Genomic DNA, 25,226 nt, shown 5'->3' on the forward strand with positions numbered 1-25,226 from the left:
TGTTCAGTGTTTCTAGTGCGGAAGAATAATATTATATAAAAAAATCTACATCTTGTTGCGTCAAGTAACACTATTATACAGTGTTATTCAGCTCTTCTCCTTAGATCCTTATTAAAAGTCGTTAAGAATTGGAGTTAACCCACCTCAAAGATCTTCAAACGTACGTCTTGACATTGAAATTCGAGCATTTTTCTAGAATCTCTTATTTTCTTAAAGCGGTAAGTATGCAGCAGAATTTACATAAAATTATAGACTATTTAAAAGTCCATTGCAATAATTATTGTTTCGTGTCGGGAGATCGTTAGACGATACCAAACCCCTCTTTAAAGCTATAAACGTGTTACAAACGGAGAAAATATCTACAGCAGAGCATCAAGAGAGACTGTTAATAATAGTTTACTCGCTGAATGTCTCAACAACTTGGATTTTCTCATATTAGTGTCCATATTTTTCCAAAAAAAAAATAATTGTCTGTATAGATACTAGTGAACTAGCAAGTTCCTATTTATAATCTTAGTAAAGTTTACTATATTATATACGAACGATAAGGATAGCTATTTAAAGAGCAATATTGTAAACTATCAAAGCCGTTTACAAATAAATTTCCGAAGTGTCAATTAGAGTAAAAAGAATTGGCCTGAAAGATAAATTGCTAGCTATTATGGTAATGAGGTAAAAAAGAGGGGCATAAATATTTTTCGCAGTAGCTAACTTCTCCACCTCGATATGTTTTCTAGCTGTATTAATTAATTTTCCGCAAAGCCGATTATCATATCGCAATAAAACATAAATGGATTATAAGGAAATGGCCGGCTAAGCAACTAAGTAAGCCTGCGTATCGCCTAGATATCATTAATTAAATTATCTAAGCACACCTTGCTATTCAAATCAAATTGTGCGGATAATATATTCATTCTGTGGATGCATAGAGTCCCCGTCTCGATTTTCAAATGCAAAAACGACCATTGACTTTTTGACAGATTGTATTTCGCTCCTCGTTAATATTATACATGTATATATAATATGATCGAGAAAAAAAAACGGCGTCAGCGATGGCTATGAAAGAAAGATCGCTGTCATTATATTTTTTGTAAAATTATATGAGGAATTCTATCGATCGTCATTTCCAAGCCAACTAGACGTCGTTTTTATTCCATCATACTGTACTTCTATGTTGTGTGTATATGTTGCTGTTTACAGTAACACTAAACTGGATCAACAAAATATTAACAATACCTGAAGAAATACAAGCACGAATTAATGAACCAAATGTAGTATAAGTCTCAAAATGAATTTGGCAAAATATAAAGTAAGGTACAACGAACTAATAGACAGAAAAGGCATTCTAATAAATAACAGAACACTGGAAATAGTAGAAGCAAATATATAGTTGGAACATCTCATACATAGCTCATGGTCTCTACTATCAGAAATCAACAAAATAATTAAAATAACATGGAGTACATAATATGAAAAATCAAATCATATTAAAATCTATAATGTCACTTTAAAGAAGAAAACATTTGGTAGGTATTTATAATTGGAGATGGTTGAATACGCTAGAGATGATGATGATGATGATATAGGTATATACTGGTTTTTCTTCCTCTACAAGATCAATCAATGTCATAGATTATTTAGACTATTTTATGACATATAAACATTTTTAGACTAAAATTTCTGCACAGATTTGTATGAATTTTAATATTAAATAGTAAATCTAGAGTCTCATGTAGTTTTTTTCAGAATACTGAATCACCCTGTATGGTTAAGGCGAGAATACGTATCCTATGGCACAGTGCGTTCTGGCGAAATCGGAACGGCCGTATTACGTATTCAAAATTCATACCGAAAACGATTTGTCAAGATTTGCAGTCGGCGTCAAGCCCATGATTGATTGTCGCGAGGTTAACTCTCACCCCGAAAACACTTCTATCACAACACATATTTTGAATTCATTCAATCCGGTAATTGCATTGACTCGCAGAGTTGTGCTATGTCATATTCTCCGAGCTCTTATCTATTTTGCTTTTATCTCGTCTTCTCATTTCAATAACAAATCGACTTCACGTTCCTATATAACGACTCAATAATAATAAAATTCATTTGCCCCGAAAATCGATAAAATCCTAACCAAATAATATTAAATTTTTATATAACACAGTGTAATCCAAAAAAAAATATGTCGCAGTAAGCCTAGAAGTAACATTTCAGTTCAAGCTTTCTGTTATTTTATTACAAGAATATCACAAATCGTGGTAGATTTGCGTCCTTATGTTACTAAACTAAATTATATGCCTCCATTATTTAAAGTTGTTATTTATATATTTTTACGTATGATGTTGAAGTAGACAGACGCTAGAAATAGATGTTCAGTTAAGCTCATTAGAACGGAACGAAATCTCATTTAATTTTAATATATTGCATATAAGAATTTTTGGAGATGAAACGGCGTTCGCAGGAGGATCAGGAATTAAACAACTTTTTTTTTAAATTCCCATTAAAGAGAAAGTCTTTGTCTAAGATAGTGTTTTCATACAAGTTTTTGGAAATTCCGGTCAAGTGAACTCTTAAATCTAAAAAATTGTTTTCTGTCATTTTAATTCAAAGGTAAATTGTATTTTCTGTCATTGTTTGGATGTCGTCTGACGATATTCTTCTCTGACTCGGTGGACAGACTTTATTTCAAAGAGCAGAAAAAAAATAAAGGCAGCTGAAATAGGTTAAGTATATCCCCTTTTGCCATTCTGAGCAGTGCTTATATTTGTACTGTATACCTACGTTACAAATGATATCAAAATTGGATTATCCGATTATCCCTTTTTAAAAGCAGAGAAAACTTTGAGCATTTCATTAAATTTCTACAAAATTTTGTTTAAAATTAAACATTAATTATTAATATTAAATATTGCACGTAATATAGCGATACTTCCAAACCAATTTACGCGTTACATATACAATGAGTCAAATTTATAAAGCATGCGTAATTACAAAATAAAATAAAGACAGAACAAAATAAAGACAAAAAGACACAATTCACGGTCGAGTACACCGAAAACAAATAAAAAACAGATAAGCATATATACTTTAACGATTAAAATATTTAACCAAGTTAAGTTGGCTTTACAATTAAATTTCTGGGACATATTTTCAAATTCCGGCCGGACAACACCGGATACATTAAAAACCCGGACATGTCCAGGTAAATCCGAACGTATGGAAACCCTAGTCTAAGTAATAATCAAAATTACTAGATTTATTTAGTCTTAACATTTTCTTTTTAAATTTCTAACATTAAAAACCTTTCGAAACTTTACAGATAAAACTATACTTAAAACTTTCAGTTCAAAAACATGAAATAAATAAATTTTATAGGGTTAAAAAATCCATTTTTAGTAAATTACTAAACGTAATTACAACACGACTTTCGAATTATCGGTAAAAATGCAGTTTTATAGATAGTAGAGATATCGGCAGCGAATAAAAAAAATCGAAGCGAATAAAAAGCAGCTAATGTTATTTTAAAAGGGCCCCAGCCTGATTGATGCCAGTGCGGTAATACCATAAACATGTATTACACGCTATCAGTAGATAAAATGTGTACGGACATTAAAAGGTGTTTTAAAATTCATTTCTACATAAACTGGATCCTGCCGTATATATACATGCCGTGCAGTAGTATCTGTTGACAGTAAAGCCTATATGAATTAATAAGCAGGCGAATATATGCGTAACGTAACTGCCTCGCTGCATTTATAAAAGGAAAATAAAACGCGGATTTAAATTTTTAAAACTAATAAAATGAGGGAGATAATTCGAAAGCAGCGACGCACCTGGTGAACTATTAAAGTTACAACCCCGCTAATGCCCTCCGGCTATAAAAAATTAAATTATTACTTAGTATATCCGATTAGAATTTATGTTATGCAAACCAATAAAAGCTCGAAAAATCTGGCATATCGGACAAAGATTCTGTATAAACGACGATAACACAAAGACCGTTAAAAATAATATATATTCATTTGCTCACAATATAAATATGACAAAAGTTTTATGTACGATCAGCAAAAATTTCTCAAGAGACACCAATATATTTTCACAAAGTTTTCTAACGGCCTATCTAAGTAATTAACAAAGGGCGGTGATAAAATAATAAAATGTTCTGATATTTCCATCATATAACAGAAATAACATGATTTATTTAGACACAAAAATCTTAATTTTAGTTCTTAAAGATTAAGTAACATTAAATTAATTAAATACATAAGGGCTGAAGACCCTTCTTAATTTACCTCTTAGGGGGTGTAAACCAAAAATTAAAGAGTGACTGATGAGCATGATAAACTGTTTATATACATTTATGTTCCGTGTAGTAGTCTTTTAAGTACTGGGAGAATTGTCAGTTCAGGAGCCTGGAACACCTCACTCCAGTATAGAGCAATAAAAATATTTAAGAAAGATTTACTTCATATTAAGAAACGTTTACTCAGCAGGTGAAATACCAATGTGTTGCCCATACCATAAAATGGTATTGGCAAATACTCCAAACCAATGGGCACCTACCCCAGCATCCTTGAGGCAGAAACCTAGAAATAGCCACCTAGAAATCCCCTAATCTAGAAACAAGAAATATCCATCTTCAAATTGTTATTTCGATGATTATTTTCAACTCAGCAGCCATCTATTTGAAGGTAGTCAAAAAGTGCCTAGCGCAGCTGAACAAATTTGGCAAATAAAATAAGGTCCTCCTACTCTGGGTACTCTGGGTGAAAGCCCACCAAGAGATTGAAGGCAATCCCCACTAACTGGACCAGAACCGTTTTGATTCCCAAGTGAAAAATATCTTAGAATGGAATTAAAGAACCTGGAATACTCCACCCATAACCTGGAATGGGAATATTCCAATGGTCTAAGGCACTCCAAAAAATGTTCATCTCAGGACTGACGGTGTTACTTTATTCAAGATTTTCCTTGAAAACCCGTCCTCTGTAAAACCGTCTCACATATTAGATTTTGTCAAAGCCTTGGGACTGTATGATGAGTTATAACTAAAAAAATAGGGACACAATAGATCTACAAAGTCGCGGTAATTAACCTTACAATTATTAACAATCTACATCTATTAGTCTTTTAAGTTCCTAAGTAATTAAAAAAAAGAACATTCAACTATTAGCACTCTGGCACAATATACACTGAAGACTTTGCATCCGCAAAGGTATCAGTAAATCAGTTCAATCTTAAACTGTATTATTCACAGCACCCTCACCAAAATCCTGTCCGAATATACCCGACTATCTTTTTGAAGTAGAGAAAACAAGATTTTTAATAATGCCCATCCAGGTGTCACAAAGGGACAGTTCGAATTTCCGCTTTGTTGAAGTTTCTAAAATGTTTACCATATAATTGCAGTATGCCTTACAATAACATCTTTTCAACCGTCTATTATTACACACCAAGGAACCCGCCTCAGCGTTCCTTTCAAAAAAAGGGGTCAGAAAAATTACATGCGTTAGGGATGTCCAAATGTATCGATATACAGAAAGATCGATATTAAGAAAAATGATATCGGCTAATATTATTGCTGTTTTTGATAATATCATGGTAGCTTACTGAGGTAATGCAAGAGTTCTTTAACACATTAGCAACTGTCTTTTTCGTCCCAATACTTCTGAAATTCGTACTCGGCGTGTTCTGGTGTTTCCCCATTTTCCCCACAGAATCTGCATTCTCCTTTCTTTCTTAGCTTCAATCTACTCAGGTGTCCGTTGAGGAGACCTGTAAAAAACCCTGAGAATCCCGAGATTGTTCTTACTTAAATCAAGAAAAATATTTGATTATTCTTAGTCGTAAGTTTACAGTTCAGGGTTGGAACCTTTGGTGTTACACAGCAAAATAAAAACACTAAATCACCACAATACACCAAAACACTTTTACTTTTACACTGGACGCGCGTTTCGCTAACCATGTTAGCATCATCAGCAGATGATTATAAACTCTCTCTCTATTCAGTTTATAATTATCTGCTGATGATGCTAACATGGCTAGCGAAACGCGCGTCCAGTGTAAAAGTAAAAGTGTTTTGGTGTATTGTGGTGATTTAGTGTTTTTATTTTGGTCGTAAGTCCTGAGAAATTTCTTCGAGTGCACTCTGGAGGACTTTATTTTCTTTGCCTAATTTGTTCAATTTCTCTAGGCATTCTTTGACCAACTTGAATTGATAGTAGATGCATGACCTCTGTCAATTGGATGACAATTTCCAGTGGATGAAATACCACATCTATCGATATTTTTCTTCAACTGGACATCCCTAGTATGTGCTTGATGTCGCATCTTAAAGATATGTAGATTTGTTGGGCCTGTTAGGCAACAACTTCATTATCGTACCAGAGGTAAAATACGAAGCAAGACAATTATTTTCTATCTGTGATTTATCGCGGGGTCGAAACATTCAAAACAAACCAGTTATAAGTGACAGTTTGCCGGGTCTCGGGACAAGTGATAATGCACACATATCACAATATCGAAAGGAGAACACATTATTATACACTTGCGTCGGCTATTGTGGTTCATTCTCATGTAAAAGGGGCACTGGAGCTATTGTACGGAAATATTTTGGACCGTTGGGGTACACATAATTACTTTTTTCTTTAGATGTATAGCTCTGAAAATATTTTTCCATACATAATATAATCATGAAAATTGACGATTTTGATAAAACTACTACTACTTACTCAATAGGAGTAGAATACGAAAATAGATGGCAATTGTGGCCTTACAAGTACGGTTATACGCAAAATTATAAACATCATCAAAAATAATTTCGTTTCATTTAAGACAACCAACGCTTATATAATCCAAATCTCCATAGTATTTGCTACAAAAAATGTTTGGTTTGTAAGAAATTTTCTTAATTTTTGAACATGTTTACCATGTTTCTTAGTGCTCTGAAAACAAAAAATATCCAAAATGACCATTTTTCCATATTTTACGAAAATTAACGATTTTGGACAAGTCACCGATTCTGATAAAACTTCTGTTATTTACTAATTGGAAGGTGCAGAATACGACATATAGGCCATTGTGGTCTTACAATTATTAGTTTTAGATGTAGGCATAATTTCAATCATCATCAAGGATCATTTCGAAACAATGGTTAGGTTAGGAAAAATTTAAACAAAATTTAAATTTTTAACAAAAAATCGAATTTTCCACCGAGTCAAAACATTAAGCCTATAAAGGCTTATATAATCCAAATCTCTATATTACTTGCTACAAATGCTGAAATTTTCATAGTTCTATGACAATGTTTACTATTATTCTTTACTTAAACTACGCCTATTTTAACTTACTACTATCTAAACCCATAATTGTAAGGCCACTAAAGTCTATATTTTGGTATTCTACGCCTTCTAATTAGTAAACAACAGTAGTTCTAAGGACGTGAAAGTCAATTATGACATCAAAATAAAACTAAAAATTAAATTAAAATTAAAAATAATTTCAGAAAGCTTCCTTACTGATTACTGTAACAAAATTACCCTCGGACATCCTGCGACAATTTGTTTCTATTATGTCTTCCTACGCGTTTCGCCGTTTCACAAATGAAAATTGACCAGAGCGATATCTTATCGGGCCCTGGGGTGGAAAATCTCCCCGAGAATCGACGAAAGAAAAACTACTTGTTAGAAGACATCTGACGAATTCCAAGTAAGCCATTAAAACGGCGCTCGGGGCTTTTTCCAATCATTCAATAAGCACGACTCAAGTGTCTAGCAGGCTGAAAGATAAGGCTCTTTCGTAGTTGTCGGGCAATCAGTAGCTTCTGTATTTTGTCTTAAGCCTCTGGCGGAGGTTTTTGTTACTCTAACGTGCTTTTTCAACCTTTCGGCAAGATACACCAGAAAATATATCTGTTTACCTTAATTTTTTCAAGATAGAAAACATAATAACTAAGCTTCATTCAATATTTTTTTTTTGTTTTTTTAAGTAGAAAACGCTGTACAGCGTCATTGGCATAGATTCAGGGTATTCATATTTTTCACAAGAAGCACCAAGACCAATACTGAGAATACTGAATCCAGTTCTTCTTACTCTGAGTACCAGCTCACGAAGGAATAGAAGGCAATGATAAGGAAGACGATCTAGCTAAAAAAGGAACACACTCCATTAACTGGACCAGAACCGTTTTGCCTCCCAAGTGGAAACCAACTTAAAGCAGAACTCAAGAACCTGAAAGACTCCATCAGTAACCTGGAATGGGAATTATCCAACGATTTAAGACACTAGGAAAACATTCTCATCACTACACATCACATTCTCAAAGATTTTCCTTGATTTAAGTAAGAACAATCTTCAGATTGTCCAGGATCTTTTAGCAGGACACTGCCTCCCGAACCAAACCAAACCTCAGTAGATCGAAGGTAAGAAACCACGGCAAATGCAGTTTGTGTGGAAAGAATGGGAAAATACCAGAGCACCTTATCACTGAGTGTGCCGAGATGAGAATCATTCGTGGATGGACAACTAACCTCTGTCAAACCGTTTCAGATACTAGCTTTTGTCAAAGATATATGACTGTATGATAAGTTGTAACTCAAGAAAGAGGGACACAATAGATATATAAGGTGACGGTGATTAACTTCGCCCTCTCATAGAATCTACATCTACAAGACCAATAATCGATCCTGCAAGAACAAGACCAAAATTACTTATTAGACTGCAAGACTAAGACCAAGAGAGTCTTGGTCTTGGTCTTGCATCTGCTCATAACCATAAATAAATACCTGTGGTATTGTCATATTGAATTTCGAAACATGCATGATTGTTCATTTTTGAGTTATGTATTTATTTTTTGAATTATTTATAGAGAAACAAATCTAAACATTATAATCAATACATAAAATTCTATAAATATTTAAATAAAGAAACTGAGGTAATTTTTGTAAGACCTCCGCTAATATTGTTTCTAATAAATATTCATCTATTGTCTATGATGGAGCTCTTTTAATCTGAATTATTTTACTGATTGAAGAGATAATCTAATGTTTTCGTGGTGCCTCTTTCGTCCGTGTTCGTGTGTATTCCATATTCCACTCACTCCTATCGCAGTAGTCTCATCTTAGAATTAATTCCGAAAAACGCATCCCTCAACCCCAAAAAACTAAACGTGGGAAAGCTCATCCTGCTTGAGCCTTCGTGACGATTTCGGTTCTTCATCGGAATACATTAAAATATTGATTAGGTTTGATGAGATAATCGCAGGTACGAATCAGATCATAATTGTGGAAAAGGGGGATTATTTCTGGTAAACCACCGTGAGAACCTGTTAACCCTCCGCATAAATTCAAATTAAATTTAATTAATTAAACGTAATAGTGGTCGATGACGATTACACGCTTGTAATTTATATAGACCGAGCCTGGCCAGTGGTTGATTCTCTCTGTCTTTTTTTAACGATGGCCCTATACCAACTGATGCATTAACCACCACCTTTGAGCGGCAGGAAACCATATATTTTGTAAATCATACCGTCATAACAACAACGGTTTAATTGGAAAAAGGCCATAAAGTTAATTCCTACACTTTGTTTTATAACCAGTATTTAAAAAATTCGTTTTTACGAACGCTTTTCTAACAGATTAATTAAATAAAAATAATTTATGTATATTATGTAAATGAATAAATTATAATATACAGGGTGACTCTTAAATAGGTGCAAATATTTTCAAGGCTGGTAGATTTCGATAAAAGAAACATATTTTCACTTTACAACCGAGATATTTTACTCTGAAAATAAATTTCCAAAAAAATTATTTCAGAACAAAGAACCTGGAAAAATTTTGAGAACCACTGGATCTTTTCTGGAGTTTCTTTCTATTATATTTTTTAACTGAAAACTAAATTGCCAAAATTTTTTCAAAAAATTCCAAATCTTCAAAAAAATTTTTTTCGCGAAAAAAACCTCATAATCGTGTTTCTGGGGTCGAAATATAATGCCCCTAAAAATATTTAAACTTATTTAAGACTCTCCCTGTACAGTTACTATAGGATAAAAAATAGATAAATCTCTGCTGGATTTTTTATGTTTCTTTATAGATGGTGTTACAAAAAACATGTGCCATCATGACATCTCTCAATTTGTTTATATCAACATAAGTCCGATTCGTTATTACAGTTACATTAGTTACAGGGGGTTAAGGTCTTCATTTTTTTTCTAATCAGCATTAAATAGCCTATACAATTTAGCTAAAATGATCAGTGGCGCACAGGTTTTTTTTTTAAATATTCCAATAATAACCCATACGAACGTCCCGGGTGAATATGTCGATGCTTTTTTAGCATTAAAATAATTTGAGCCAGACCAGAATCGGAGCTATATTAATAGAAAAAATATATATTTTTTTACGTGAGGAATCTCCCCACGAAAGATGTCTTTTGAAACACCCTGTATATCTATTACAAAAATTATTGTTATAATAAACACAAAAATATAGTTATATATTTTATTTCATTTATTTAATTTTCATTACTTAGTGATTTATATGTTGACAATTTAAAACTAAAACATTTTATAATATTTACAAATTACTATAATTATTAATTACTAAACCAACGGTAACAAAGTGTGAAATTTATTCTACCTTATGTCCATATCTGATTTGAGCATCCCTATTAACATAACCAGGTGAGCTGGACATTTGGGCCCTATTGCCGGAAGTGCTCTATCAGGAATTCGTGAATCATGCTTGCATATGTAAAACGACAATTTATATGGAGATTGAGGCTTAAATTAAATAAACACCGCTAAATTCATCACCGGCAACCCTAAACTACCTCTAGAATAATCAGATTACACTAAATATTACGATTTTGTAAAAATATTATTGAGTGATCTCTATTAAACACAGTATAATCAAACTAAAAAAATAGCTCATTATATTTCGTGATAACGGCAAATAAATTGTGCAGAAGAAATCAATTATTTGCGTGTAAAACTTCAGGACGATGACTATGAAGAATGATGGTACACATAATCTTCTGCATGATGGCATAAAATTCTTAACTAATTTCCAATCAAACTCTTTACATTATACAAACAAAATGATGGGTTAATTTGCAAAAACGACCTTTTTACATGTACCGTTCTTCCTTGATTTATTCATCCTTCGTTATTGGTCATTTATCTTCATTCTGCCGCGCCAATACGTTTTAATAATAACTCTCTTTCATTTTAATAAAAAGTAAAGAGTAAAATAGAGCAGGTGAATAAATATATTACTATTCCTAATTAAGATATTTTTTAAATATCTATATAGGGTCCGGCAATCGGGAATCTGTAGCTCCTAGTATAAAAAACTCGAGAATTTTGTTTAAGTGGAAATCTAAAGTATATACGAGGGTGTATTTCAGGAAAATATTTTAACTTCTATAGGATAGCTCAAAAAAGTGAGACTGGATGGGGATGATTTTTTGGAACACCCTGTATATTATTGTATTTTTGGCTTTCTTTCAGATCACTTTACATAATTCTAATTTATAAGTAAATATATTTCGATAGTTTCGGAGATTTATAGGAATAAATAAAAAAATGTATACGTTTCAAACTACATCAAAAAAATTATTACAAATACAAGAACTGTCGTGAAATCAAAGCTATATTAGGTATTTACTTCAGATGGTCTAATACTTACTTGCTATAAATATGGTAATCCCAAATCATACAGGGTTCTCAATCCAAACTTATAAAACTTAAAAATATAAAATAATTTTCTTTGTTTTTTTTTAATGGAACACCCTGTATACTATTTTTTTATTAGACGGAGAGTTAAAAAATTTAAAAAAATGTATTTAAAGGATTTCAGAATTTTTAATGGTTTCTAATTTTTTAATATATATAAAACTATTACTAACGGTACTATATGCTGACCATTTGTTTTCATTATAGTTACCATAATTAATTATTAAATGCATTAAAATATTGTTGTTTACTAATTGTCACGACAATTTTGTATGCAACCCGCAACCGAAATAAATCTCTAAATGTCAACGCAAATCACTTAATTGCACGTTGAACCGAAATTGTAGTAAACAAAATGCATATGAGCGTAAAAAAATCAACACGCACCCGAGCGGGGTTTGTTTTCAATTATTGGAATAATGCCGGCTAAAGCATTCGCAAACAATTATTCAAAACGTCGCAATTCGTGTTGAATAGAGTGGTAACAATGTGCATGAAGACACTGATTAGTGTTCCCAATATCCTGCCGAACAACGCCCCTGCTAGACAGGAAGAATTGTCCTCATTACTGGCGTGCCCGATCCAAAAATACATATGCACCCCTTGATTTCAATATTTTTCTTCCATCGTGCAGCATTAATACTCTCCGGCCTCTGGTTTCTATACGGCCAGGATATTATGTCATTTATATTTTTTACTTTCGCTGTCGTGTCCGAACTGATGAACATTTGTTTGCTTTATTTATTTCCAAGTGCACACAATCAGCATAGGAAAATGTCCACCATCAAACGGTCATCAGCATTTTTATTGAATTTAATGAGGCGACACGATTCGGCTTTTTTCGAGATGGGGAGGACGAAAACGGTCAGTTTTACGCATTACAATTTTTCATGAAAATTTATCGTTCATGAACATGTTATTTTAATAATTGTTTTATTCCACGATATTGGACGAAAATCGAATAAAGGACACCGGTTTTCCCTTTTCATTTCATTATCGAAAATGGACAACAATTTGTTCCTGTCGCGCAATATGAATCGATACAGAATATTAAACATATTTTTTTTATAGAAGGAAATTCTATTATAATTCAAATTTTTAGAGATAATTTAAATGGAATATTTTACGTCTAAACTCGATTTAACTTAGCTTTTTTAACTATACTAAAACTCGGTTATAAGCCCCGTCTGCACATAACGTTTTACAAAAATATGGATATATAAAAAAAAATAATAAGCTGGCTATAGTATAAATTGTTTAGAGATATTCAATGATTATTACTAAACGATATACATATATAAATACTCCGAACAAATGGGCACATACAGGCAGAAATCAACGGCAGCAAAGATGCGTACGACTTATTTTCGATAGGAAGTTAAAGTAGCCTTCAAAGCGATCAACTCAGTAACCATCAATTCAGTTAGTTAAAGGATGCCTAGAGAAGCTGAACAAGTTAGGCAAAGAAAATAAAGTTCTCCTGCTCTGGATGCTAGCCTACCAAGGGATAGAAGGTAATGAGAAAGCAAACGATCTAGCTTTAAAAGGAGCGAACACTCCACTAACTAAACCAGAACCGTTCTGCTTCCCAAGTGGAAAGCAACTGAAAGTAAAACGCAAGAACCTGGAAGACTCCATTCGTAACCTGGAACGGGAATCCTGCAATGCTCTAACTCACATGGAGAAGTTTCTTAGGACTTACGACTGAGAAAAATCAAAGATTTTCCTTGATTTACTAAGAACAATTTTCGAATTGTCACGGGATTTTTAACAGGGCGCTAAGAAACAACCGCGAATGTAGATTCTGTATAAGTATTTTAATTGGTCTTCCGTTTTGTCTGACAAGCAAAACTGACAGGTAAAACCTTTTGTGTAGACGGTACCTAGATACATCATTACTCATAGTTATATTTAAATAGTTATAACAGAAAGTGCGATTTGATACAATATAAATAATCAAATAAAACGATGAAAAAAAAACGACGTTACAGTAGTTTTTAAAATGACAATCGATAATGCCCTGTCGATTTTCTAAAAAGTACATTTCCAAATACATCATAATATGTTTATGCGTGTTGTATATTGAATGTGTGTGTTTTCCCTATAAATACTCTTCCTATATATTTCATTAACACCCTGTGACTGTGTTGTCCCCAAACGGCGGTCAGTCTAATGCGTGTAAGACCTTTTTTATGAAATTTATCGCTCATAAACATGTTATTTTAATAATTGTTTTATTCCACAAAATTGGACGGAATTGGATGAGGGACAGCGTTTTCCTTTTTTCTCCATTTTATTATCTCGAATGGATAATTTATTGCGTGTCGCGATGACTTGCTTTATATTTATCACGTTCGTAATAAAATGCGTTTCTAGGGGTGGCCGATGCGATATTTTTTTCTATATTTTTATAGAAATCCAGATACAAATCGAAAGAAGCCATTGTCTAACCTCACACATAATATAAAGTCAACTAACTTTATATTATAAACAATAAAAATGTAATATGAACTTATTCAAATAATGATTCTTTTTATTTCTAAATTAGGTACAGTTGTACAAGTAAATACATGCTCCAAAACACTAGACAAAAAAATGTCTGACGTTATGGAATGGATCATTGCAAAGCCAGAAGAAATAGCCAAAAAATACTGATCAATGCCATTCGTAGGCCCAGAACCCTTCTGTGGCGTTGCAAGTAGTCACGAGAATGACCACAAAACGGCGGATGGCCAATAAATCTCTAGATAGCAGAGAAATTCAGGGCCAAGACAGGCGAAAAAGTTGATAGTAGAACATTCGCCAAAATTCACCACAGACCTGGTAAGCAAAGATAAAAAGACAGTCACAGCTGGGGGACCTATTAAAAGGACAATGTAACCTGAATAGGTATCTAAAACTAATAGCATGGCGGAGGAAGCCAAGTGCATGTTCTGTCAATCTGAAGAAAAAACAACAGAACATATTTTACGTTGGTGCGAAAGTGTGGCAAATGTGCGATTTTTTGTATTAGGCAATGATAGGTCATTGCCTGAGAGCTATATGCAGGGTTCAGTCTCCGAGTTGCTAGACTTTTTGAAGAGGATAGGACTGGAGAATGTAACTTAAGGATCAGAAGAGGACCACAATAAATATGAATAGGCCGCAATGGACCAGGCCAATAGCCCCCACGAAGAATCTAATCTATGGATCATCGAGTGTATCCATGACCCATAAGTTGCTGATGATGGTTAACAAAACATACATCTAGGATTTAAAATAAAGTAATATATTGTAGGATATGTAGTATATCTCTTGACTGTTTTTTTTTCTGGGATAAAGCAACTAATTTTTTATTAGCTTGATTTAAATAAAAATACCTGTGCTAATTGCCTAAGTACCACATATATTTTTGATAAAAAAAATTTCACAGGTGTGTACATTCGACTCAAACCCCAACTTTGATGGAATATATTTAAATATTTACAGAGATCATCTCAAAAAAAAAGTAACGTTCCGTCTACAGAACTGAGCTAGTCAAAAAGGTTAAATTTAAATAAAAATAGTAGTGATAATTACGAAATCCATTTGCAAATTGGCGAAGCATTTTTTTTGGAGTCTTCCATGAGAAAAAAAGACACGCAGGTGTAGATAGGCGTCTTTTTTGCCCAATGACGCGTTTTTTCTCTTGCTCCATCAGCAAAAAAAACTTATGCATAAAACCGCACCCCTAATAAGATCCTTTTTGTACAGCAGACACCCTTGGCGAAAAAAACCGCATGCATATACACACCAGCCCTTCAGGGTGTGACAGATACTTTACAAGGTCATTACCGAGAGACCCTCTTAGTAATTCTCGTTATTGTCCTGGCGACTTTAAAATGGTTGCAATTTTAAGAAGCTTATCTTTACTATTATTAATATAAATTAAACGTATCGAGGCCTATTGCGGCTCTGCCAGCTCTCAACCCCGATTATCCGAACGTCCCCATTGTTATTTTGATTTTATTCTTTTTACGGCTGCCAAATAAAATTGAATATATGAATACGAAATGGCACCTGATCGCTACTTCGTTTTTATTACTTTCGGCGATAAGATGCCTTTTTTTCTCGTTCCTTCTTTACAACACGGATTAGAAAGATTATTCATATAATATTACATTTGCATACCGTAATATAATATACGATTTTTTTAGCAAATAGAAAGATAAGAGAGTTTATTTTCTTTTATGCATATATTCATGGTCTACAGAGAAATTTAAACAAGTTTCGCTTTAGAGAAATAAAAAAAATAAATAATGTCAACGACAAACATTGTGGTAATACCAACGTAGATTCTTGAAGTTTAATCATACTAAAAAACTAAAATTGCCTGCGTTGTTACATCTGTTTCTAAAACCTCAAGAATATTGTCATCGGTGGTAGAAGGAATAGTTGAAGTGCTAGACCTTGATTTGGATACTGGTGGACTTTTTAGCAAATCTAGTTGATATTTAGTCTGAACTTCCTCTTTACTGACAGCTACTTTCTGTCTTGTTAGAATAGCCTTATTATCTGAATCAGTCTCATTGTTTTTTATAATTTGGTTGACCTCTAACTCTGATTCAGGTTTAGTAGGGTCAGTAAATTTGTCTTTGTTAATTAGTATTTCGGATTAGTTAAGACTATTTAAAGCAAATTTTAATACGTACGAGCTAATAGTTTTGTTTGCTTTGATACCATCATCACTATCTTCCTCATTCTCGTCATTAAAGTTAGTGGGAGACTCAAATTTCTGTGTCCTACTAGAATGTAGAATGTATTAGAGGGTGTAAAACCCATTGGCGTAACTACAGGGGTGCCCTGGGGTGCGCCGGCCCCCCCCCCCCAGGTACTCCTGGGAACCCCCCAGAGAAATCCTGAATTATGACTCTTGGCTACGTATTAATTTTTATTTGCTTGTGATGCAGTAAAAATGACGTTTTCTAGTTTTGTTTAGTTAATATTATTTTGATGTGTTCAAAAAATGTGTTAATTTTTATTTTTTTAGAAAATTTGTAGGTATTTAAGCAATCTACAGGAACACGGTTTGATAACCAAGTCTATGAAATTTATTGATAGAGAAATTCATGTAAACGTTTTATTGAAAAAATGTGTTTTTCAAAAATTATTTTTAATTTTTAAAAAAACAAAAGCCATAGACCCCCCCTGGGCTCAACTCCAGGCCCACCCAGGCCCACCCCAGGATAACTTGCTAGTTACACTAATGGTAAAACCCCGCGACATTACAGATCTATTGTGTCCCCTTTCTTGAGTTACAAGGAGTTATATATCATAGAGTCGAAAGGCCAGTATCTGAGACAAAAGCCAGTATCTGAGACGGTTTTACAGAGGTTAGTTCTCCATCTCCAATATCAGTCTTACCAAACTTCATGGCACGAATGGTTGTCGTCTCGCGCACGCAGTGATGAAGAAGTATTCTTGAGTGGTATGTATTTAGATATGTATTTTGAATATTTTTTTTGTTCTTTGTGTTTTTTTTTTGCTTCTGTCGACGGGAGGAGATGTGGAACCTCCTTACTAGTAAAATACCACTCACAACACTCACAATTTGGTTTCCATTCGAATTCAACGCAATGGGGTGTACAAAATATAAATTTTTAATTTTGTAAATTTTCTTCTAGTGGCGAAAAATCATATCTCATATTATGAAGTATCTCATATAAAAATAAAATGGTTCGTATTTAGATAGAGTTTTAAAAATAAGCAAGTGAGTAATGGCTGAAGACTGTTTAAAATGTTTGTTCGCGGTTGAACGAATACGCATCGAAGGGGCCACGGACACGAGACACCGCTTTAAAGTCGAGATTTGAAAATTAAACGAATAATTAAATTGAAAGTTGTCGGATATCCTGGCAGATGTAGTGACAGGCCCCCCCGACAACCGGTCATCAAATGGCGTTTCCTCTAGCGCCAAAACGTGCGCCGCCCTTTACACTTAAATTTAAAACTCGAATTGTATCAATGCGATTTCTTCACAGCACACTGATTTGACAGGCGAGACGCGAATTGAATTTTTTAACCCCATCACGCACCAGCCAAACTATTATAGACAGACATGCATCACTAATGCTAGTTTGCGGTAGCACTTCCTGGTAGACGCTTTCACCGACGCCCATCGCGAAGAGGGTGGATGCAACCCCTGCGTTTCATTTATCGCATCGAATTCTATTGTACCCATTTATGCACTTCGATTTGATCCCATGAAATAACTTTTATTTCATATTTAATTTTAATTTTAAATATTCTACAAAAAAATACACGTTCAAAACAATTTAGTGAAAATCTTTTTTCTTTATTATTGCAGAAACTTTTGCAGTAGTAGAATAGATTATGGTTCCCGGTGGCGGCGCACAGTGGAACGAGCTTATGGGAGTGGTTGGACATGATGTTTTTTACTTAATACTTTCAATCTGGAAAACTTAAAATTATCTATATATGCTGTAATATTATGTAAAGAGGGACGTCTTAAATTATAACAAAAAATTGTTGCCTTACATAACTTAAACCATATATAGGGCGCCCTAAAAATATAGCGTGTTTTACCAAAACCAATTTTTTTTAAAGCCCATAACTTTGCTTCATTGTTATCAAATTTTTTCGTTTTGAGTTTTTTTGGAGAGGAGGAACTTTGAGTTTTATTAGAAAAAATATTTTTAATAGATTAATAATTTATTATATAGGGTGGTCAACAAACATGAGCCTTTGAAAATTGCTCATTACTCAAACATTTTTGGTCCGATTTTATTATTTGTGGTAATTTTGGAATGCCAAGGCTTTGAAATATACAAATTTAATGCCAAAATTGATATTTCATGAAAGTTGAAGATGACGGACAATTTTAAAAAATAGGTACTCTTAAGTACACCCTCCAAAATACAAAAGAGAAATACTAAGGATTATCAGCTGTCTATAAAGTCTGTAACAGCTCTCATGTATGTAACATGTAATATATAACTTAAACGTTAATTCGACAAAGAACAATAAACATTTAACATTTTATATAAAAAAACACAACAAAAAGATTAACTCAATATAACTCTTCGATAATTAAATAATGTCTATACAATATTGTTTTAATTTTTAACATTTATTATAATATGAGGTCATCAGACAAGTCTAACAAATCTAAAACTTCTGAAGACAGATCAGCGATATTACTTTTTAAAGATATTATAGACCTGTCCCTGGTAACTACAGGATCGGAAGCAAGTAAAAGGCTATTAAGAATATCTCCATTGTTAGCACACCTAGATATTTTCCTGGCATGGTTTAACCTGTAGGAAATGAATAATTTGTGATTAGCTTCCTGAGCCTCCTCACTTAATTGCCCTATAAGTACCAAAGCATTGTCAATAATATCTCCGCCATGAATTAAAATTTTGTGGACTGTGGCTGACATAAAGAACCAACCATATAATTCAACATATTTTTTTGCAGTTTCAGTACAATAACTAACAAAACTATTTTTTTTTCTGAAGCTATAGCTGTTAGAAAAACACCAAAACCAGATTAAATTACTGCGTATTTGAAAATTATTTGAACGACTAGTATTATTTGTTAATGTCAGGGTAAATGTCAAATAAGGCGTGCGGGAAAGTATCACTTTACGCATTTGTTAGGAAAATAACTATAGTAAAGTGAACACTAATTTCTCATTAAAAAGTCATATTTGAGAATTATTTGTTTAATAGTTCTGCTTATAATAATAAAAACCGTAGATGTATCCTAAAAGGAGGGGGGGGGGTGCAATGATTTGGATATAATCTACTAATATACGATTTATACATAAATGTTAAGAAGGATAGTACCTAATAATAATATCGGAATAACAATATATTTTTAAAGCCAGACATGTTCAACCTATGTAAATTACTTAAAAGCCTCTGGAAATAGTATCCATCGTATAGTTCAAAATTTGTTTCTGCAAAAAACGGCAAATTGGGGCAACTTTTTTATATAAGTTTATAATAAGGGTATAATGGTTTACTATATGCAGCTATTCTTTTTATGGTACCTTGCGGCACTTACTTCATATTTCTTGATGATTAGATCTATAATAAACATGCAAAACTTTTTAATTCAAAAATATATAGTGGGTGATTGATGAGATGTATGTACAAAATTTTGCCAAAAATTCATTAACAAAGAACGAGTTAAATTAAAAAAATAATCTTTTTTAAAAAACCTACCGCAGCTTGGGCAATAAAAAAATCAAATTGTGGTAATATTTTCAACATGAATTAGCCTTTTTGAAAACGGTTAATTTTAAACCTATGTAAAAACGACAAAATACATTTTTGTTTTCTAAAAATCAGTTTTTAAGAGAGGCCTGACACTTGTTTTTGAAACTACAATATTCAGTTTTCCATTTTCCCAAAAAAAAAATTAGCCCCATGTCCAACATTTAACATGGACTCGTTCCATTGTGCGGCGTAGAGATTATTAATGTTCCCGGTAGGTACAGGCTCTCGTCTACCAATCTCAAGGTAGTGGGTTCGAATCCCACACCCGGCATTTCATCAGCCGACTATTTAAATTAAAATAATCACCGAATCATAACCGACTATTTAAATTAAAATAAAAATAGTTTGGGTACCTAGGTCGACTCAGCCTTAAATGAGTACTTTTCACAATCCTGAGATAATAATAGGCGGTTGAAGCGTATTGCTAGCCCCACATTACCTTCCTTGTAGACCGAACGGCTCTAGCATGGCAAGCTGTAGGACCTTGCTACTCCCAAGGCGTAAAACGCTATATACGGGAGCTATAATTATTATTATTATAGATTAGATTAGATTCTTGGAAGTGACTATCGGCCTGATCAACTGCGACCTTTTCAGATTTATTATGGTCCTCTTCTGATCCTCAGAATACATTCTCCAATCCTATTTTTTTCAAATAGTCTCGCAACTTGGACTCTGAATCCTCTATATACATATCTGTCAATTGACTAGTACAAAGAACAGCACATTTAATGTGTTCTGCCGTTTCTTCATCAGATGGACCGAACCTACACATGGCTTTGACCGTTATTCCAATTAATTTCAGCTTACAATGCAGCTTACAACTGTTAATAGACCTACTACAGCTTTGATTATCCTTCTGCCTTTGCTTATCAGGTCTGTCGTGTATTTTGGCGAATATTCTACTATGAACTTTTTGCTTTTCACAGCCCTGATGAATTACTCCACCATTCTAGAAATTTGTTGGCCCTAGCGTTACAAGTAAAAAAAGGCAAAAATATTGCAAGTAAAAAAAGGTCAATGTGTCCATTATTAGCAAAATTTTAAAGTTTTTACTTTAAAAGGGTGTGCTGTATATAACTCGGCACCCCTGACTATGTAATCATTCAACCGCAAACCATGTTTTAGAAGTTGGAGATTTATAAGCTCGTATATCACAGCGAACATATTTTTGTATCGTATATATTTTTAGGAAAACCTGAAATTTATTCCCTATATATTTAAAGTAACACGTCCCCTTCCGAGAAAAATTCTTTATAGCCAACGATCGGCACAGAAATTTTTGTCAGGAAAATGTCAAAAAATATTCATTCAAAATATTTTTTCCAAATAAGTTTAATAATTCTTATAGCACTAAGTATCCAACTTCCTGAAATAGAGAATATAGTTTAAAAATAAAAAGATAGCCCTAATAAAATAGCTGTTAACTCCACAGATGGATGCAAAACGGCCCTGTCTCACTCCCCCATCTGTTAATTCCAGATAATAAACTAGCACGCCCATTAAGGCGAGATGACCCTTTTTGCCTATTTCTTATGAGCGTTCCTGTAAATCCGCTCTCTAATACAGATCAGGTTAAGGAGCGGGGTTAATTTTGAGAAAACGTAAAGCAAAGGAGACGGAGCAAGAACACTAAACGTATTTACTGAGAGATAGGTAGTAAAGTTAAGATTTCATTGTCGAGTTCCTTGCATGTTAATCTGCCCAAATAGCTGCACAGCACCACATGATTGTTCGCCGACATAATTTACGTCTAAGGTGGGATTTGTTCACAAATAGTAATCCTTGTTTACTGCGCCTGTTCATTTGCATTTCCATTCGAGATATTCACCATCAATATGGGGATAGTTCGGTAATAACTCAAACGATTTTTAGTTAACATTATTATAGACAAATATAAGCACAGGATGGTCAAATCCCTAATACTATAAGAGATACGTAATATTGACATGATTGGTAATAATAATCAGAAAGCTAAGGAATAAGAAAGATATTTTTGGCGAAAAAATAACCAGGTAATGCAAAAATGCATTTGAATAGCGACAAATATGCATAATACATTTTCCAGGCTTTACCTTTTTTGACTGATAAAAAAACTCTCTAATGTATTATTACCCTCAATTAAGACTGGGCAAATAAAACGTTTTAATCACGCCTGCGTTATTTATTTAACCATGACTGCGCATATTTCCGTGGCGTATAAGCACCACCATGCATTTCCCAGAAAACCAAATAAAAAGACGTTTCAATCAAGATTACTTTTGGATGGGCTCGAAAACATGATTTACGATATTGTTATGAGCTATTGTATTTATTTTTTATCTTTATAACTGTACCAGATGTACCACAGTTGCAATAACAGGGAAGATAATGTATATTTATTATTACTATTAGCTAATTCCATGGAAATTCCGTTCAAAAAAATAGTTTAACTCTGAATCTATTTATAGGTTTAATCAAACTGAAAATATACTTAAATTTAACTACTATTAAGCCGTAAAAAAAGTTAATTGAGCGATTTTGTTGAACAACCCCCTATATAAAGTGAATTAAAAATTTACGTTCTCCGTTTATTGAACGTATCAGACTACCAAACAGATTACCGATTAAAGCTTTAATTAAAAGTAGTAAAAAAACGTTTCAATCAATCCATATCTAACGATGCGATAAGCCTGAATGCATAGTAAAAAGGGCACTTTCCACATTACGTCGCAGCAGAAGAAAGTATATAAATAAAAATCAAATTAGAAACAAATATCTAGTCGATAGAATTAATTTTAATAGCAAAAGTAGAGACAAATATCATTTATTACGTCTATGAAGACGTATGCTCGAACTTTGGGAACTAGAAAAACCTGCACATTTTTCATAAAGCCTTATAAAATATTTATTTGTGCCATCTATTCCATTGACAGAATTTATTTCCGGTGAATTTATTTCGTGTCGCCCTATAACCTATAACAGTGGCGTACATCACTTAATTTTTATCAAATCTGTCATCAAAAGTTTCTAAATTGAGAGTTATACGGTATAATTAATATAATTAAAAATCGAATATTCCCTTTAAAGTCACTTTTAGATCACGAAATTTTAAACAAAGAAAAACGTATTTTTATGGAGAAATGTTTAGATTATATAACAAGAAGCGTACGTCCTTGTAACCTATCGTGAATATATTGCGTAAAATATGCGTCTGCGATACTGTCAGCTTTATTAATCATATTTTTTCTTATTTATTTTTCCCGGTGCTATTTATGGATACGCTTTTTTTATTTTCGACCATAATAAACTTGACTGATTCCTATTTTATTAAAGTTTTGCGGATTTTATTGCCGGAGCGTCCCCAGCTAGTTCTGAACCAGTAACAAAGAGATCTCATCGTGCTCCGACTTTGCAGATTGCCTTCTCTGGCGCAGACTTGCAAATTTTATACTTTACGAGGTTCCCAGTTGATTTACATTTTATTACCATGCATTACGCTCTTAATATGCCGTAATATATTTAACAAATTACCCCTCATTTATTATTATAGCCATCAATTGCAGGAAATACTTAGGCGTTATTTGGAAGTGATGTATTGACGTCTCAGTTTTCGACGCAATGTTTTTATTACTGCTGGTATGGGTTTAAAAACACACAAAAGAATTATTACCATAAATATATGTCATTATTTAAAATCAATTATAATATAATATTTTCAATTAAATAAAGGATAGATGTAGATTTCCGTCTAATGTATATCATTCTACTCTCATCTTTACTTCTGCAATTAATATAAACGATTCCAAGGCCTTTAAACGTGCGTTTTGTGACTGTCTCATATTTAACCCCGCATGTGTCATTTTTAGACTTTTTATGGGTTATATATGAGAGACGCACTTTTCTGCAGACTGCTGTCTTTTTAACCGACCATACCAACAAGTATGGTAGGCTATTTAGATCGACAAAAAAAAAGTTTTTTTTTTAATTTCACTCAAAATGAGTTATTTGGGTCATAAATGACCTAAATAAAAAACATTTTCATTGTGTCTGTCTGTCTGTCCGTCTGTCCGTCTGTAACACGATAACTCAAAAACCGCTAAGCCGATTTTAACCAAATTTGGCGCAAAAATACTGTGGCATCCGAGAATCTGGCCATTAGTTATTGGTGGGGATGGGGGGTTGGTAAGGGGGTATGGAAGGGGGTTAAAATTTTTAAAAAATCGTAACTCCAAAATTACAGTAGCTAGCGAAACGCGGTTTTCAATTTAAGATTAGGAATAATATTTGCAACAAAATTTGTAAGAACATCAAAATCAGTCAAAGTCGCAGTTTTTGATATAAAAAAAGTGCTTTAACATATTTTAGTATGGGGGTACTTTTGGTATATTTTTACTTTTACAATAGTTTCTTTACCTCCGAATGCCTTTATAGAAGAAATAATTTTGTATTTAAATGCTTGTAACTAAAAAAAATAAAACACTTTTGAAAAAGTCACATTTTTACACCACTTAACCCTAAAAGGTGATGTAATAATAAAATATTATTAGGGAGTTGCTTTCCTTTTTACTTTCCGAAATAAATTTCGTCTGAACTCCTAATCGCAATATGTCACGTTGGGCTTATCCTTATGAAAAGGGCAATATAATCGGATCGGCTATTTGTCAATATTATTTCTGAAAACAAAGATGCATCGTTTTTATTAGGAAAAATTTCGCCCCGATTTAGAAAGCACTGGTTCGCTTATCGGCAGGATATAGCGCCACGATCTCCGTATATCTCCTTGGGGAGGCAATATTTCACGATATTGATACAATATTTCTGAAATGAACTTCATCATGTAATAAATTCCCAACTTTTTTTCCGGTGATTTTGACTTATACTTTTGTCGGAAAATATTTGTCTTTATTAAATATTCCTTGCTGTTTCCTCAATGCTTTAAAGATAATTGAAAATGCTTATTTTGCAGATATACTCAAGACTCCGTAACCTAGCACCATAGTTAATTAATAAATTTAGCAATTCAAAAAATTGAAACTCTTGTAATGATGATTTCGTATCGCCCTGTCACGCTCAATGCCAGTCTATCAAATAAACTACACTCCATTTCCCTCACTTGAAATAAAACTAAACTGTTATTCGATTTTATGGGCAGCAAAATCGTTATTGAAAGAAACTAGACACGAAACAATTGTCCTAATCGGTGTTTTATAAAGAATTTAAGACCTCTGTCGTCTTCCATCGTT

This window comes from Sitophilus oryzae, unplaced genomic scaffold (genome assembly GCF_002938485.1).
Source record: "Sitophilus oryzae breed Bouriz unplaced genomic scaffold, Soryzae_2.0 scaffold_177_pilon_pilon, whole genome shotgun sequence".
In the NCBI taxonomy this organism is placed as follows: Eukaryota; Metazoa; Arthropoda; class Insecta; order Coleoptera; family Curculionidae; genus Sitophilus; species Sitophilus oryzae.